The 15,699-nt window shown below is 40.0% G+C and overlaps 1 protein-coding gene across 1 annotated transcript in view; it reads left to right on the forward strand.

Moving 5' to 3' along the window:
- Window positions 1–15,699, forward strand: part of KCNIP4 (potassium voltage-gated channel interacting protein 4) — a 1,134,091-nt gene that overhangs the window by 1,032,487 nt on the left and 85,905 nt on the right.

The raw sequence follows: 15,699 nt of genomic DNA on the forward strand, positions 1-15,699 counted from the left end.
CTTTAGACCTGCTTCCCATGTTATAATATCCTTGGCCTCCTTCTTGTTTCTTTGTCCTGGGTCTAGACTCTGGATCCCCCTACCAGCTATCTTCCACGTGTTCTTGGATTCCAGGACCTGAAGTCCTGAGCAGGAACCCCCACCTTTTATCAAACATCTCTTTTTTTTTTTTTTTTTTTTTTTTTTTTTTTTTTACAGTTTTATTTTTTTTTTATTGGTGTTCAATTTACTAACATACAGAATAACACCCAGTGCCCGTCACCCATTCACTCCCACCCCCCGCCCTCCTCCCCTTCCAACACCCCTAGTTCGTTTCCCAGAGTTAGCAGTCTTTACGTTCTGTCTCCCTTTCTGATATTTCCCACACATTTCTTCCCCCTTCCCTTATATTCCCTTTCACTATTATTTATATTCCCCAAATGAATGAGAACATATAATGTTTGTCCTTCTCCGACTGACTTACTTCACTCAGCATAATACCCTCCAGTTCCATCCACGTTGAAGCAAATGGTGGGTATTTGTCATTTCTAATAGCTGAGTAATATTCCATTGTATACATAAAACACATCTTCTTTATCCATTCATCTTTCGTTGGACACCGAGGCTCCTTCCACAGTTTGGCTATCGTGGCCATTGCTGCTAGAAACATCGGGGTGCAGGTGTCCCGGCGTTTCATTGCATTTGTATCTTTGGGGTAAATCCCCAATAGTGCAATTGCTGGGTCGTAGGGCAGGTATATTTTTAACTGTTTGAGGAACCTCCACACAGTTTTCCAGAGTGGCTGCACCAGTTCACATTCCCACCAACAGTGTAAGAGGGTTCCCTTTTCTCCGCATCCTCTCCAACATTTGTTGTTTCCTGCCTTGTTAATTTTCCCCATTCTCACTGGTGTGAGGTGGTATCTCATTGTAGTTTTGATTTGTATTTCCCTGATGGCAAGTGATGCAGAGCATTTTCTCATATGCATGTTGGCCATGTCTATGTCTTCCTCTGTGAGATTTCTGTTCATGTCTTTTGCCCATTTCATGATTGGATTGTTTGTTTCTTTGGTGTTGAGTTTAATAAGTTCTTTATAGATCTTGGAAACTAGCCCTTTATCTGATATGTCATTTGCAAATATCTTCTCCCATTCTGTAGGTTGTCTTTGAGTTTTGTTGACTGTATCCTTTGCTGTGCAAAAGCTTCTTATCTTGATGAAGTCCCAATAGTTCATTTTTGCTTTTGTTTCTTTTGCCTTCGTGGATGTATCTTGCAAGAAGTTACTATGGCCGAGTTCAAAAAGGGTGTTGCCTGTGTTCTTCTCTAGGATTTTGATGGAATCTTGTCTCACATTTAGATCTTTCATCCATTTTGAGTTTATCTTTGTGTATGGTGAAAGAGAGTGGTCTAGTTTCATTCTTCTGCATGTGGATGTCCAATTTTCCCAGCACCATTTATTGAAGAGACTGTCTTTCTTCCAATGGATAGTCTTTCCTCCTTTATCGAATATTAGTTGCCCATAAAGTTCAGGGTCCACTTCTGGATTCTCTATTCTGTTCCACTGATCTATGTGTCTGTTTTTGTGCCAGTACCACACTGTCTTGATGACCACAGCTTTGTAGTACAACCTGAAATCTGGCATTGTGATGCCCCCAGATATGGTTTTCTTTTTTAAAATTCCCCTGGCTATTCGGGGTCTTTTCTGATTCCACACAAATCTTAAAATGATTTGTTCTAACTCTCTGAAGAAAGTCCATGGTATTTTGATAGGGATTGCATTAAACGTGTATATTGCCCTGGGTAACATTGACATTTTCACAATATTAATTCTGCCAATCCATGAGCATGGAATATTTTTCCATCTCTTTGTGTCTTCCTCAATTTCTTTCAGAAGTGTTCTATAGTTTTGAGGGTATAGATCCTTTACATCTTTGGTGAGGTTTATTCCTAGGTATCTTATGCTTTTGGGTGCAATTGTAAATGGGATTGACTCCTTAATTTCTCTTTCTTCAGTCTCATTGTTAGTGTATAGAAATGCCACTGACTTCTGGGCATTGATTTTGTATCCTGCCACGCTACCGAATTGCTGTATGAGTTCTAGCAATCTTGGGGTGGAGACTTTTGGGTTTTCTATGTAGAGTATCATGTCATCGGTGAAGAGGGAGAGTTTGACTTCTTCTTTGCCAATTTGAATGCCTTTAATGTCTTTTTGTTGTCTGATTGCTGAGGCTAGGACTTCCAGTACTATGTTGAACAGCAGTGGTGAGAGTGGACATCCCTGTCTTGTTCCTGATCTTAGGGGAAAGGCTCCCAGTGCTTCCCCATTGAGAATGATATTTGCTGTGGGCTTTTCATAGATGGCTTTTAAGATGTCGAGGAATGTTCCCTCTATCCCTACACTCTGAAGAGTTTTGATCAGGAATGGATGCTGTATTTTGTCAAATGCTTTCTCTGCATCCAATGAGAGGATCATATGGTTCTTGGTTTTTCTCTTGCTGGTATGATGAATCACATTGATTGTTTTACGGGTGTTGAACCAGCCTTGTGTCCCAGGGATAAATCCTACTTGGTCATGGTGAATAATTTTCTTAATGTACTGTTGGATCCTATTGGCCAGTATCTTGTTGAGAATTTTTGCATCCATGTTCATCAGGGATATTGGTCTTTAATTCTCCTTTTTGGCGGGGTCTTTGTCTGGCTTTGCAATTAAGGTGATGCTGGCTTCATAGAACGAATTTGGAAGTACTCCATCTCTTTCTATCTTTCCAAACAGCTTTAGGAGAATAGGTATGATTTCTTCTTTAAACGTTTGATAAAATTCTCCTGGGAAGCCATCTGGCCCTGGACTCTTGTGTCTTGGGAGGTTTTTGATGACTGCTTCAATTTCCTCCCTGGTTATTGGCCTGTTCAGGTTTTCTATTTCTTCCTGTTCCAGTTTTGGTAGTTTGTGGCTTTCCAGGAATGCGTCCATTTCTTCTAGATTGCCTAATTTATTGGCGTATAGCTGTTCATAATATGTTTTTAAAATCGTTTGTATTTCCTTGGTGTTGGTAGTGATCTCTCCTTTCTCATTCATGATTTTATTAATTTGAGTCTTCTCTCTCTTCTTTTTAATAAGGCTGGCTAATGGTTTATCTATCTTATTAATTCTTTCAAAGAACCAACTCCTGGTTCTGTTGATCTGTTCCACAGTTCTTCTGGTCTCGATTTCGTTGAGTTCTGCTCGAATCTTTATTAACTCCCTTCTTCTCTTGGGTGTAGGATCTATTTGCTGTTTTTTCTCTAGCTCCTTTATGTGTAAGGTTAGCTTTTGTATTTGAGTTCTTTCCAGTTTTTGAATGGATGCTTGTATTGCGATGTATTTCCCCCTTAGGACTGCTTTTGCTGCATCCCAAAGATTTTGAACGGTTGTATCTTCATTCTCATTAGTTTCCATGAATCTTTTTACTTCTTCCTTAATTTCCTGGTTGACCCTTTTATCTTTTAGCAGGATGGTCCTTAACCTCCATGTGTTTGAGGTCCTTCCAAACTTCTTGTTGTGATTTAGTTCTAATTTCAAGGCATTATGGTCCGAGAATATGCAGGGGACAATCCCAATCTTTTGGTATCGGTTCAGACCCGATTTGTGACCCAATATGTGGTCTATTCTGGAGAAAGTTCCATGTGCGCTTGAGAAGAATGTGTATTCAGTTGAGTTTGGATGTAAAGTTCTGTAGATATCTGTGAAATCCATCTGGTCCAGTGTATCATTTAAAGCTCTCGTTTCTTTGGAGATGTTTTGCTTAGAAGACCTATCGAGTATAGAAAGAGCTAGATTGAAGTCACCAAGTATAAGTGTATTATTATCTAAGTATTTCTTCACTTTGGTTAATAATTGATTTATATATTTGGCAGCTCCCACATTCGGAGCATATATATTGAGGATTGTTAAGTCCTCTTGTTGAATAGATCCTTTAAGTATGATATAGTGTCCCTCTTCATCTCTCACTACAGTCTTTGGGGTAAATTTTAGTTTATCTGATATAAGGATGGCTACCCCTGCTTTCTTTTGAGGACCATTCGAATGGTAAATGGTTCTCCAACCTTTTATTTTCAGGCTGTAGGTGTCCTTCTGTCTAAAATGAGTCTCTTGTAGACAGCAAATAGATGGGTCCTGCTTTTTTATCCAGTCTGAAACCCTGCGCCTTTTGATGGGGTCATTAAGCCCGTTCACATTCAGAGTTACTATTGAGAGATATGAGTTTAGTGTCATCATGATATCTATTCAGTCTTTGTTTTTGTGGACTGTTCCACTGAACTTCTTCTTAAAGGGGAATTTTAAGAGGCCCCCTTAAAATTTCTTGCAGAGCTGGTTTGGAGGTCACATATTCTTTCAGTTGCTGCCTGTCTTGGAAGCTCTTTATCTCTCCTTCCATTTTGAATGAGAGCCTTGCTGGATAAAGTATTCTTGGTTGCATGTTCTTCTCCTTTAGGACCCTGAATATATCCTGCCAGCCCTTTCTGGCCTGCCAGGTCTCTGTGGAGAGGTCTGCTGTTACCCTAATACTCCTCCCCATAAAAGTCAGGGATTTCTTGTCTCTTGCTGCTTTAAGGATCTTCTCTTTATCTTTGGAATTTGCAAGCTTCACAATTAAATGTCGAGGTGTTGAACGGTTTTTATTGATTTTAGGGGGGGATCTCTCTATTTCCTGGATCTGAATGCCTGTTTCCCTTCCCAGATTAGGAAAGTTTTCAGCTAGAATTTGTTCAAATACATATTCTGGCCCTCTGTCCCTTTCGGCGCCCTCGGGAACCCCAATTAAATGTAGGTTTTTCTTCCTCAGGCTGTCGTTTATTTCCCTTAATCTATCTTCATGGTCTTTTAATTGTTTGTCTTTTTCCTCAGTTTCCCTCTTTGCTATCAACTTGTCTTCTAGGTCACTCACTCGTTCTTCCACCTCGTTAACCCTCGTCGTTAGGACTTCTAGTTTGGATTGCATCTCATTCAATTGATTTTTAATTTCTGCCTGATTAGCTCTAAATTCTGCAGTCATGAAGTCTCTTGAGTCCTTTGTACTTTTTTCTAGAGCCACCAGTAGCTGTATAATAGTGCTTCTGAATTGGCTTTCTGACATTGAATTGTAATCCAGATTTTGTAACTCTGTGGGAGAGAGGACTGTTTCTGATTCTTTCTTTTGAGGTGAGGTTTTCCTTCTAGTCATTTTGCTCAGTGCAGAGTGGCCAAAAGCAAGTTGTATTGGGAAAAAGAGAAAAAGAGAGGAGAGAAAGAAGGAAAGAAAAGAGAAAGAGAAAAAAAAGGGAAGAAAAAGAAAAAAAAAAACGAAAAAAAAAAAAAGAAGAAAAAGAGAAAGAAAAAGAAAGGAGAAAAAAAGGGGGTGGGGGAAGGAAACAAATCAAAAAGCAAAACAAAACAAAAACAAAAACAAAAACAAAAACAAAAAAAAAAAGAACCACCGGGGAGTATCTTCTGATTCTGTGTACTTTAAGTCCCTTGGCTTCTCCTGGAAGTTGTCCGTCCAGCTGGTGTTCTGGGGGAGGGGCCTGTTGTGCTGGTTTTCAGGTGTTAGCAGTTGGGGGAGCTGCTGTGCCCCTGCCTGGTGCAGGGCTCAGTGGGGGTTGTTTACCCCGTGAGGCCGCAGGAGGAACAGCCCCAGTGGCGGGGCAGCTCTGGAAACCTGGATTCAGCCTCCGCAGGAACTCCGTCTGCAGGGCCTGGAGGCTCCGGGGCGGGGCCGCTGATCTGCTCAGCTGGGGCAGGAGCGTCCTCGCTGTCCTGGGCCCTCCCGGCCTCTGCCTGTCCCGGGGGAGGCGGGATCCTGGGTGTGTCCCGGCGCCCTGTGCTCCGGAGCCTGCGCTGGTGGATTCGCGCTCCCGGGCCGCGCAACCCCCTCCGCGGAGCTGCCGCCCGAGCCCCTCCGAGCTGCTCCTGGAACCGCGCAGCCCCCTCCGCACGGAGCCTCTTCCTCTGCCCGAGCCCCTCCGAGCTGCTCCCGGGGCCGCGCAGCCCCCTCCGCGGAGCCGCCCCCGAGCCCCTTCAGCTGCTCCTGGTCCCGCCGGTCCCGCCGTGCGCGCTGCAGCCCTTAGGGAGCTCGGCGCACTCTCCTGGGCGCGCAGTTGCTGTTACTGTCCCGGGGAGCCCGAGGGCATCCCCGCCCTCCTGGGTCCTGCTCCACCTCCCTGCGAGCCCCTTTCCGCCCGGGAAGGTCGGTGCAGCTCCTGCTCCTCCGGGACGGGGCTCTCCTGTCCTGGGGACACTCGCCCCGGCCTCAGCCCGGCTCCTCGCGGGGCCCCTCCCCCTTGGAGGCCTTTGTTCCTTTACTTCTTTTTCCCCGTCTTCCTACCTTGATAGATGCGCGAACTCTTCTCACTGTTGCATTCCAGCTGGTCTCTCTTTAAATCTCAGGCCGAATTCATAGATTTTCAGGATAATTTGAAGGTTTTCTAGGTAGTTTGGTGGGGACAGGTGATTTGGGGACCCTACTCTTCCGCCGTCTTGCTCCTCCCCTCCCAAACATCTCTTTTTGAGGTGCTTCTCTGGCTTTGTTTGTCTGGAAAAAAAAATGGAACATGAAGATACAAAGATTAAGGAAGCAACGCTTCTGTTTTCAAATGCTTTACAAGCTAATTACTAAGTAAACACCACTAATGGAATTACTGAAGTAAAAATCAGTCTAAAATTTGTCTGCAAAGCCCTACCAAACACTTTGAAAACAGTTGTTTTTGAGATTATTCACCTCATTGTAAGTGAGTGGGATGAGACTAGCAATTCAAGACAAGAGTTAATATTTGAGCTAATGTGATAAAGTAATTACCATATAAATTATTTTGTGTAAATGACCAAGTTACATGGTACCAAAGATCATGTTAGATAAATGGACAGAACTATATTAGAGTTGATAAGCTACGGCAAATTCCAGGAGTGGAAAGGCAAAGCTAGAGGACTAGCTTTTAAAAAGGAAAAAGAACTATGTCATCACATGTGGTATATTATTTATATGTTAATAATGCTTGATGTATGGTCTGCACTATACATTATCATTAAATGCTTTCATATACAGGTCATTTTCACATTAGGTCATACCATTTCAAAGCCACGTCATGAAAAATATTGACATTTTGTGGAAGAAGAAACAAAGGACAGTACATTTGAGATTTTTTTTCCAGTTCCATTTTGCCATCGCAGCCTCTACTCACCATACACAAAACTTTAAACATTATTATCTATAAATAATAAAAGAAAGAGCGCTTTTAAAACCACCAAAGAGGGGATCCCTGGGTGGCGCAGTGGTTTAGCGCCTGCCTTTGGCCCAGGGCGCGATCCTGGAGACCCAGGATCGAGTCCCACATCGGGCTCCCGGTGCATGGAGCCTGCTTCTCCCTCTGCCTGTGTCTCTGCCTCTCTCTCTTTCTCTCTCTGTGACTATCATAAATAAATAAAAATTAAAAAAAAAATTAAAAAAAAAAAAAAAAAAAAAACCACCAAAGAACATCAAAGGACTATTTCACCAGAGTAGATAATGTTATTGCAGAAGATTAACTTAGGATCCTTTCCTTCTATTGTCCAAAGATCTTTGGTTAACAAAGAGAAATGTTTAGAATAAGTGTGAATAGCACCTGCCAAATCCTTCAGCCTGGTGGGCCTTTCCTTAAAGCATTTGAATAAGTCAATAAGGAAATAAAATCATTTTTTTCCAATGTGAATTTTAAACCACTGTCAGTAGGCCAACGTACAACCTAATTTTTGTTTTTACTACATCCCCTATTGATCACCAAAAAAAAAAAAAAAAAAAAAAAAAAAATTCTGAAATTTTCATAAGACATGCATATAATATGACCAAAATAATATACACGATAGATTCCACAACAATGAGGAAAGGAGAAAATTTAATTTTCAAAAAATGTAGGTCAAGAGAGTTACCGCAACTTGGCATCATAGTCCTTAACTTCTCAGAAGCCAAGTATTCACTTTTTTTTGTTGTTTTTTTTGCACTGGCTTTGCATAAATGGGCCAATGACTCTTTCTCCTATTTTTTAAAATCCTTTTTCGGTCCTCTGAGCATAGTTCCTTGATAATCACTTCAGCTTTCAGCAGCTATCTAGTTACATAGCCAAGTTAGTAGCTTTCTAAATCATTATATGCCTTCTTGTCCCATAAAGAGATCATAAAGGATTGTTTGTTGAAATATCTAGAGAAGAAAGAACAAAAAATATTCCAAGCAGTAATTTTGTGCCTTATCACCCAGAACAAAAGCATAATTTCTACAGTTAAAATCCAAGTTGGATCTTCTTACCAGAAATGTAGTCCAATGCACAGTTTCATGGAAGAACAAAGAAAAGAAAAAGAAAGAAAAGCAGTAAACATTATTTGAAATAAATTTCAGGAAAGGATATCATTAAGTTGCTTTGTGGCTTATTGTTACAGCTTGTGGTCGGTAATTATTTTAAGACTCATAGACCCCATATGTTACCAGTGGTGATTGGAAGTGAGGTGGGAAATAATGTGTTTCATGGAATTAATAGTAGATTAAACACATTTTAATGCACTATATACGACCAAGTTTTTTATTGCTTGTCACCAGCAGAATCAAGGCACCATGTAATATGCACAATGAAGCAAATGCTAGTAATGCCTACTTGGTTTCTTCTGGAACTCCACATAAAACCCCATATTAGTTCCCTAATGAAAGGCAAGCCTATTACTAAACACACTTTCTATTATCATTAATAAATGCTGCTGATTTGTTAGATAGATTACATTTATTGAAAACAGAATGGGAGCATGTAGTTAAGTACCAATTTCCCCCAATTAATTAGTGTTTTATGTGACTAGAATATCCTTCAGTTGATCATAGCACTTGCTGCTAGAGTTGGATAAACCTGATGTTTAAGAGAGCCAATCTCCAGGGGCAGCTGGGTGGCTCAGTGGTTGAGCGACTGCCTTGGGCTCAGGGCATGATCCCGGGGTCCTGGGATCAAGTCTCACATCGGGATCCCCACAGGGAGTCTGCTTCTCCCTCAGCCTGTGTCTCTGCCTCTCTCTGTGTGTCTCTCATGAATATATAAATAAACAAATTTTTAAAGAGAGAGAGCGAGAGAGCGCCAGTCTCCAGCAGTACCCTGCACTGCCCTCTCTCCTTCATTACTAGAACTGGAAATGTAGGGAGGACATGTGGGTCAGTGCAGAGGTGGGAAACTAAGAGCCCTCTAATCCTGCATTGCAATCCCAGCTTTGATACTAGTCATCTTAACCTGAGAAGTTTCCCCCGAATTTCACCTTCCTTATTTGTAAGTAGGGATAATGTTATCTACTTGCAATATTGGGGAGGAGTCTAAAAGAAATCGTTGATATGTGGAGATGTTTACATGTGGTAGATCCTGATGCTGCTTCCTGAGCCCTTCCATGAATACATCCAACAGAAACAGAAATGTCCTATGCTCCCATTCTTTGGGTATTGTGGTGAATGTACATTATACCGTGAGATGTCTGCTGATACACCTTTGAGAACAACGAGTCCCACCTTCTTCAAGTTTTGCAGAGACAGATCTGAAGATTTGACCTGTGTGATGATTGTTTGTCCTGAAGTCAATCAATGAAATAATGAAATGTCTACTTCTTTGCCTTCAAACCTGCCTTCTGCCTCTCAATTCAGAATTCTTTGCACTACACCAACCTGCCTCTAAAATTGTCAGGCACCTTGCCATACCACATACCAAATCATGAAATTCAACCTGCCATTCACACAAATTTATTGAGTTTCTGCAGAAGGTGGAACTTCAATAAACACTTGGGAAATGGAGAGTAAGCAAATAGATGTGATTCTTGCTCTCAAGAAGTAAGGAGACCTTGTAACTTGAGTTATTTATTTTTCCACATTATTACTGTACAGCCTGGAACATCTATTGCATGCATAGCATTTTTTGGCAGAGTGATCATAACATCAAAAGGTTTAGAAACTTCTCAAGGTTATAGAACTAACTAGTAGCTGAGACAGGATCTGAGTTCCCATCCCCAAATCCCAGCCTACCCAATAAGAACACACAGAATGTGTAAAAAAGAAAAAAAAAAAAAAAAAGACTGAAATAATTCTTTTAAATTTCACCATCCAGTCATTCCAAACTTACTTATTGAGGACCTATCAATAGATATTTAACAAGGACCTGTTGTACACCAGACAGTATTTTATTTTTTTAAGTTTTTAAATTATGGAGCATGTTTAATACACAGAGTATGTACGCTATAATTTCCCATGCAGCTGCCACCCAAAAACAGTATCAGTCTCTTGTGTGGGGGTTTCAGTGTGTCTTGCCTCAAATATAGCTCTACCAGTCATACTCAAAATACCCACTGTTTTGAGTTTTATACTCGAAATATCCACAGTGTTAATTATGCCCTCCTATTTCATACTTTTACTACATATGTATGTAATCATCAAGTATGTTGTTTAATTTTGAGTATTTTTTGAACTTTCATGTAAATGGAATCATCCTAGTTGTAGTCTCCTATAACTTGTGTTTGGCTATCACTTATTCTTTTTTTTTTAATTCTAGTATAATTAACATACAATGTTATATTAGTTTCAGGTGTACAATATACTGATTCAACAATCTATACATTACTTAGTGCTCATCACAATAAGTGTATTTTTTTATTTTTTTATTTTAAATTCCACTTAATTAACATAGAGTGTATTATTAGTTTCAGAGATAGAATTTAGTGATTCATCAGTTGTGTATAACACCCATAGAGGAAGGGAAGGAAAAATAAAATAAGATGAAATCAGAGAGGGAGATAAATCATAAGAGAGTCTTAACCATAGGAAACAAACTGAAGGTTGCTGGAGGGCAGGTAGGTGGGGGGATGGGGTAATGGAGTAAGGAAGGCACTAGATGTAATAAGCACTGGGTGTTGTATACAAGTGGAAATAATTAAAATAAAAATCTTGGCCCTAAACAAGTAGAATTTTTAGTTCTTTTAGGTGACAACTAGGTAGAACCAGAATTTATAGTTCTAATTTGATTTATCAAGCCTCCTCTGAGGTGAACAGTGGATATTTGTTATGCAGGCATCATGCGAAGTTCAAGATTACATGAAAAAGGGTTAGTAAGGTAGTAAAACATCCTAACATACAGATAAAGAGTGTAGACTCTGGAGTCAGACTGCCCGGGCTCAGACTCCCTGTATCTCAGTTCCTATTCATAGATGACGTTGACTTTTTTGTCTAAGCAATCAGAAGAATGGGTTGACATTCAGAAAGATTGAAAGAGGGCCCCATTTGGAGAAGAAGGCCAGAAGCCCCGTTTCGATTGGGGATTTAGGACGCCTTGTGGATGTCCATGCCTACTTATTTATGCCATAAGTAGTCACAGCACATATATGTTTAGAGTTCAAGGGGAGAAGCTCAGGCTGGGAAAGAAATATTGATGACCTTCATATCTAAGTCGTATTTATCTCCATGAGACTGGATGAGATCACCGAAGGAACAAGCACAAGATGTGGTCAGATTTATGTTTTAGAAACATCCCTCTGGCAGAGGGAAGTAAGAGGAACAAGAAAGAGCTGAGGCTGTTAGACCAGCTTGAATCCTATTGCAGTAGTTCAAGCTTGAGATAAGCAGGGATAATAAACAACAGCAGTAACCGTGGTAATAACGAAAATGAATTGTAATGCAAAGTAATTGTAATAAAAAATGAATACAATACCAGTTACCAAGAAAAAAAATTAAAAATGCTATACAGGCCAGGACTCTCCTTTTATTTTTGTAATCTGAAGCCAAAGAAGGCAGAAGTTAGTTTGTCTCTTAGAATTTGTGTGGCTGGACCCATGAAGAAAAAATGGACTCTCATCTTTAACTCAGAAAAGTCAAGTTGCACAGTGTTTTAAAGATGAACTCTCACCCATTTTTATAATATATGCTTTAATCTCTTACTGATTTTACCTTCACTCACCTCTGCCATCACCAGCACAACCACCTCCCATATTAAAAATAAAGATGGAAAAAAAAAAGTGGCAGTAGGGGAGGTTTCTGATATTTACCTGGTTTGGGATAGTGTTTCCTCTCCAGAAAGTTTGGACATTAGAAATACCTATTTCTTCCATTTCTGAACGTGGTCTTCTTCCAAATGCTTAATTAAAATTCTTTATTTCTTGTGTCCAACATTCACGCACCAAAAATCTTGTAAGTGGAGAGGTGGGAGTAGGGGTGTGCATGTTTGTGCATTAAAGTTCAATGAACAAGATGCATAAGGAAATAAAGAATAAAATAGAAGAAACTGGAACACATTGCTTAGAAAATGAAGGAATAAAAGAGAGAGGAGTGAGTCAGCTTTGGGGAATGTTTTGGAGTTCCAATTACAATGCAGAGATATGTACTTATCTAAATTTAAATGTATTTCATCAAGTCTTCTACCCTTCCATGCAAATGATCCTGACTTTATTTGAATATTAGGCCTCTCTGTCTGTACATTACTCAATATTAGTCACGTGTCAACAACACAATTACTTAAATTGGCAACATTTGGCTTTCCGTAGATGGTAAAGTTTCAGATTTGCGAACTTTCCAAAGAATAAACAAAACCTACTATAAAGGTGTAGGCAGATTGCAGTTTCCAATTCCCTTTATTACCCAAATTATTTAAAGTAAATCCAGGGGAAAACAGATACACAGAGTGGTCTCTGCCTAAACACTACATGTTATAACAGTAGCAGAAGCCAGTGATATTTGGGTGTTGCTTTATCATTTATATAAATAGTAGCACAATCTCACAAGCTAGGTGTTTTTTAAAACATCATTTCCCATGTCAAATTTAGTTCCATCAAGAGATGTGAATGTGCGTGTGTGTGTGTGTGTGTGTGTGTGTGTGTGTGTGCATTCCAGATAGAAGGGCATGCCTGCTGCATGAAATTGATGGCGGAGATGCTTTACTAGAGTAGATGCTTTCCTCTAGGTGCAGCAATGACCTTATGTGAAGGGCAACTCTGTTTGTGAAAATACAAAGCTCTGAATAATAATTAAAGGATCTCGACATTGTCCATCACTTCTGTGATGGTCTCAGTACTCGTTTTAATTTGCTATTATTGAATAACAGGCTACCCTAAAGTCACTAGTTAGAACAATGGAGAAGCATGGAGATTAACATCCAGGTTCTCTAGATTCTAGACTGTAGATTCTCACGATTCTTCAAACTGGACAGGGCTCAAGTGGAAGTTTCTGCTGCATTTGGTGTCTGGGGAGCTAGAGTCTCTGAGATGGCTTCTTCACTCACAAATCCATTCCCTGGCTAGGACGGTTGGAATGACTGGGGACTGGCTGAGAATATCTCTTTAATGACCTTTGTGCATGACTAGTATGATGAGCTGAATTGTGTCCCCACCCCACCTCAAAAAATTTATCTGTAAATAAAATTTTGACTTGAGAATGTAAGTGTATTCAGAGAGAAGGTCTTTAAGGAGGAGATTAAGTTAAAATGAGGGCATTAGGATGGGTCCTTAATCCAATATGATTGGATTCCTTCCTCATAAGAAGAGAAAGAGGAAGAGAAACCAAGGCCTTGGGTGCAGAAAATACACCACATGAAGAGGTATTAAGAGTGCTGCCATCCTCAAGTTAAGGAAACCATACCTTGCCAACACCTTGAACCAGGACTTTCTAGCCTCTGGAATTGTGAGAAAATAAATTTCTGTTGCTTAGGCACCTAGTCTGTGGTATTTTGTTACTTCTGGCCTTAGCAAAGTAATAAGCTAGATTGGATTTTCTCACAGTGCCGTGAATGCAAAGCAGATAAACTTCTTAAAAAATGGTAACTGACTTCCAAGAGAGAACTGGAAATCCAAAAGTGCTCCTAAAAGCAAGGCCAGACACTGAAATAATAAATAGTATTATTCTTGGTGTAGCCTGTTGACCAAAGCAAGTCACAAGTCCTGCCCATCTTCAAAGGAAGAGAGAGAACTTCCTCTTCTTGATGAGTGGAGAAGAATTTGATGGTGGCATCAGTGGGGATGAGATCCCACAAGCTCTATCAACACTTCACAGTCCTCTTCAGCCCCTCTCCTGAGCATCTGTCCTACTCACTTTTAGGAGAGCTTGTTTCCTACTTCATTTGGAACATTGACACCATCTAGTGTTAAAACACAGAGTTTTCTACTAAAAACCATACGGTAGTACCCATTATATCCTTTGCTTCTTTCTTCCAGGTTCTGACAGGAAAGGTTTTTTTGTTTTTGTTTTAGTTTTTCCTGCTTAAAGATAATTCATGCAGCTAAGCCCCAAAATGTCCTTCATTCCAAGACATTTTTCAACAGTCATCACTCTCTTTCTAATCTTAAACTGCCCACTATCTCTGCCCCTTCCTCGCAGACACATGTCTTTCCTGGTCCCACAATATGTTCTACCTTGGTTCAAAGTTTTCCAAAGTATACTCTTCCTCTTCTCATCAGAATTTTTAGAAGTAGGGTTTTCTCTTCCTATTTCCACATTATGTCCTAGGAGTAGTTTCTCAATCTCTACAATATGGCTTCTATCCCTAACATTCCATTAAAACTGCCCTGAATAATACATATCACACACATACACACGTGCACACACAAGCACACACACACTAGCCTTTTATTTTAAAAATGTAATGAAAGCTTTTCACTATTTACCTTATTGGACATGTCACAATACAGAATAGATATCCTTGAAAATATTGTCCATTTCCTTGGTTTCTCTGGTGTTCTTTCTATGTATTCCAGAATTCTTCCCTCTTCAAAGGTTTCTTTTTCTATATACATCGTTCAAACACTGTTTTTTCTTGGGGTTTTGTCCTTAACCAAATTTATCTTCTCATTTGCATTCTCCTAAGAGGAGCACATCCATGCTCCTGGAACCAACTGCCACATATGCCAATAAATCTCAAATCAGTGTCTCCAACCCATGTGTTTCATTCAATGTGTCTGTCCCATTATCTGCTCATCTCTACTTCTTTTTCTTTCTTTCTTTCTTTCTTTCTTTCTTTCTTTCTTTCTTTCTTTCTTTCTTCTCTTTCGTCTTCTTCTTCTTCTTCTTCTTCTTCTTCTTCTTCCTCTTCCTCTTCCTCTTCCTCTTCCTCTTCCTCCTCTTCTTCTTTTCTTTTTTAAGATTTATTTATCCAACACTGGGCTTGATCTCACAACCCTGAGTTGAAATCAAGAGTCTGACTGTGCCACCCAGGCTTCCCATCTGTTCATAACTTCTGCCTAACTCTGGCATAGATCCTCTACATGCAATATGTCTTAAATGAAGCATGCCAATCTTCACACCCCAAAACTGCATTTTCTCCTACATTCTCTATCATTTGAGGTTCATGACCATCTACCCAATTTCTCAGCCTAGACATCTGGGATCATTCTTCAATCTTTCTTTTCCTTGATTACCCATATCCAATCAGCCATCAAGTTCTGTCAGATTCTTTTTTCAACTTTATTGCCTTCTCCTCAGTGCAGCCCAGCACACCATAGAGCAAGTCTACAATATCCCTCTTATGAGGTAACCTAAGAATGTTCTAATTAGTCTTCCTACCTCTATCTTTCTACTTCTGTCTTCTAATCAAAATCTAAACTCCATCCCAAGAGCAGATCTTAGAATAAAACAGAAAACTAAACAGGGCAAGTCATTACTGAAAATGATTCTTTACTAATTTCATTTTCTGTCAGTGAGACAAAATTTCTCAAGTCCTCAGGCCAAGCCACCCTGTCTGTTCCTG

Source organism: Canis lupus, chromosome 3 (assembly GCF_003254725.2).
Source record: "Canis lupus dingo isolate Sandy chromosome 3, ASM325472v2, whole genome shotgun sequence".
Lineage (NCBI taxonomy): Eukaryota > Metazoa > Chordata > Mammalia > Carnivora > Canidae > Canis > Canis lupus.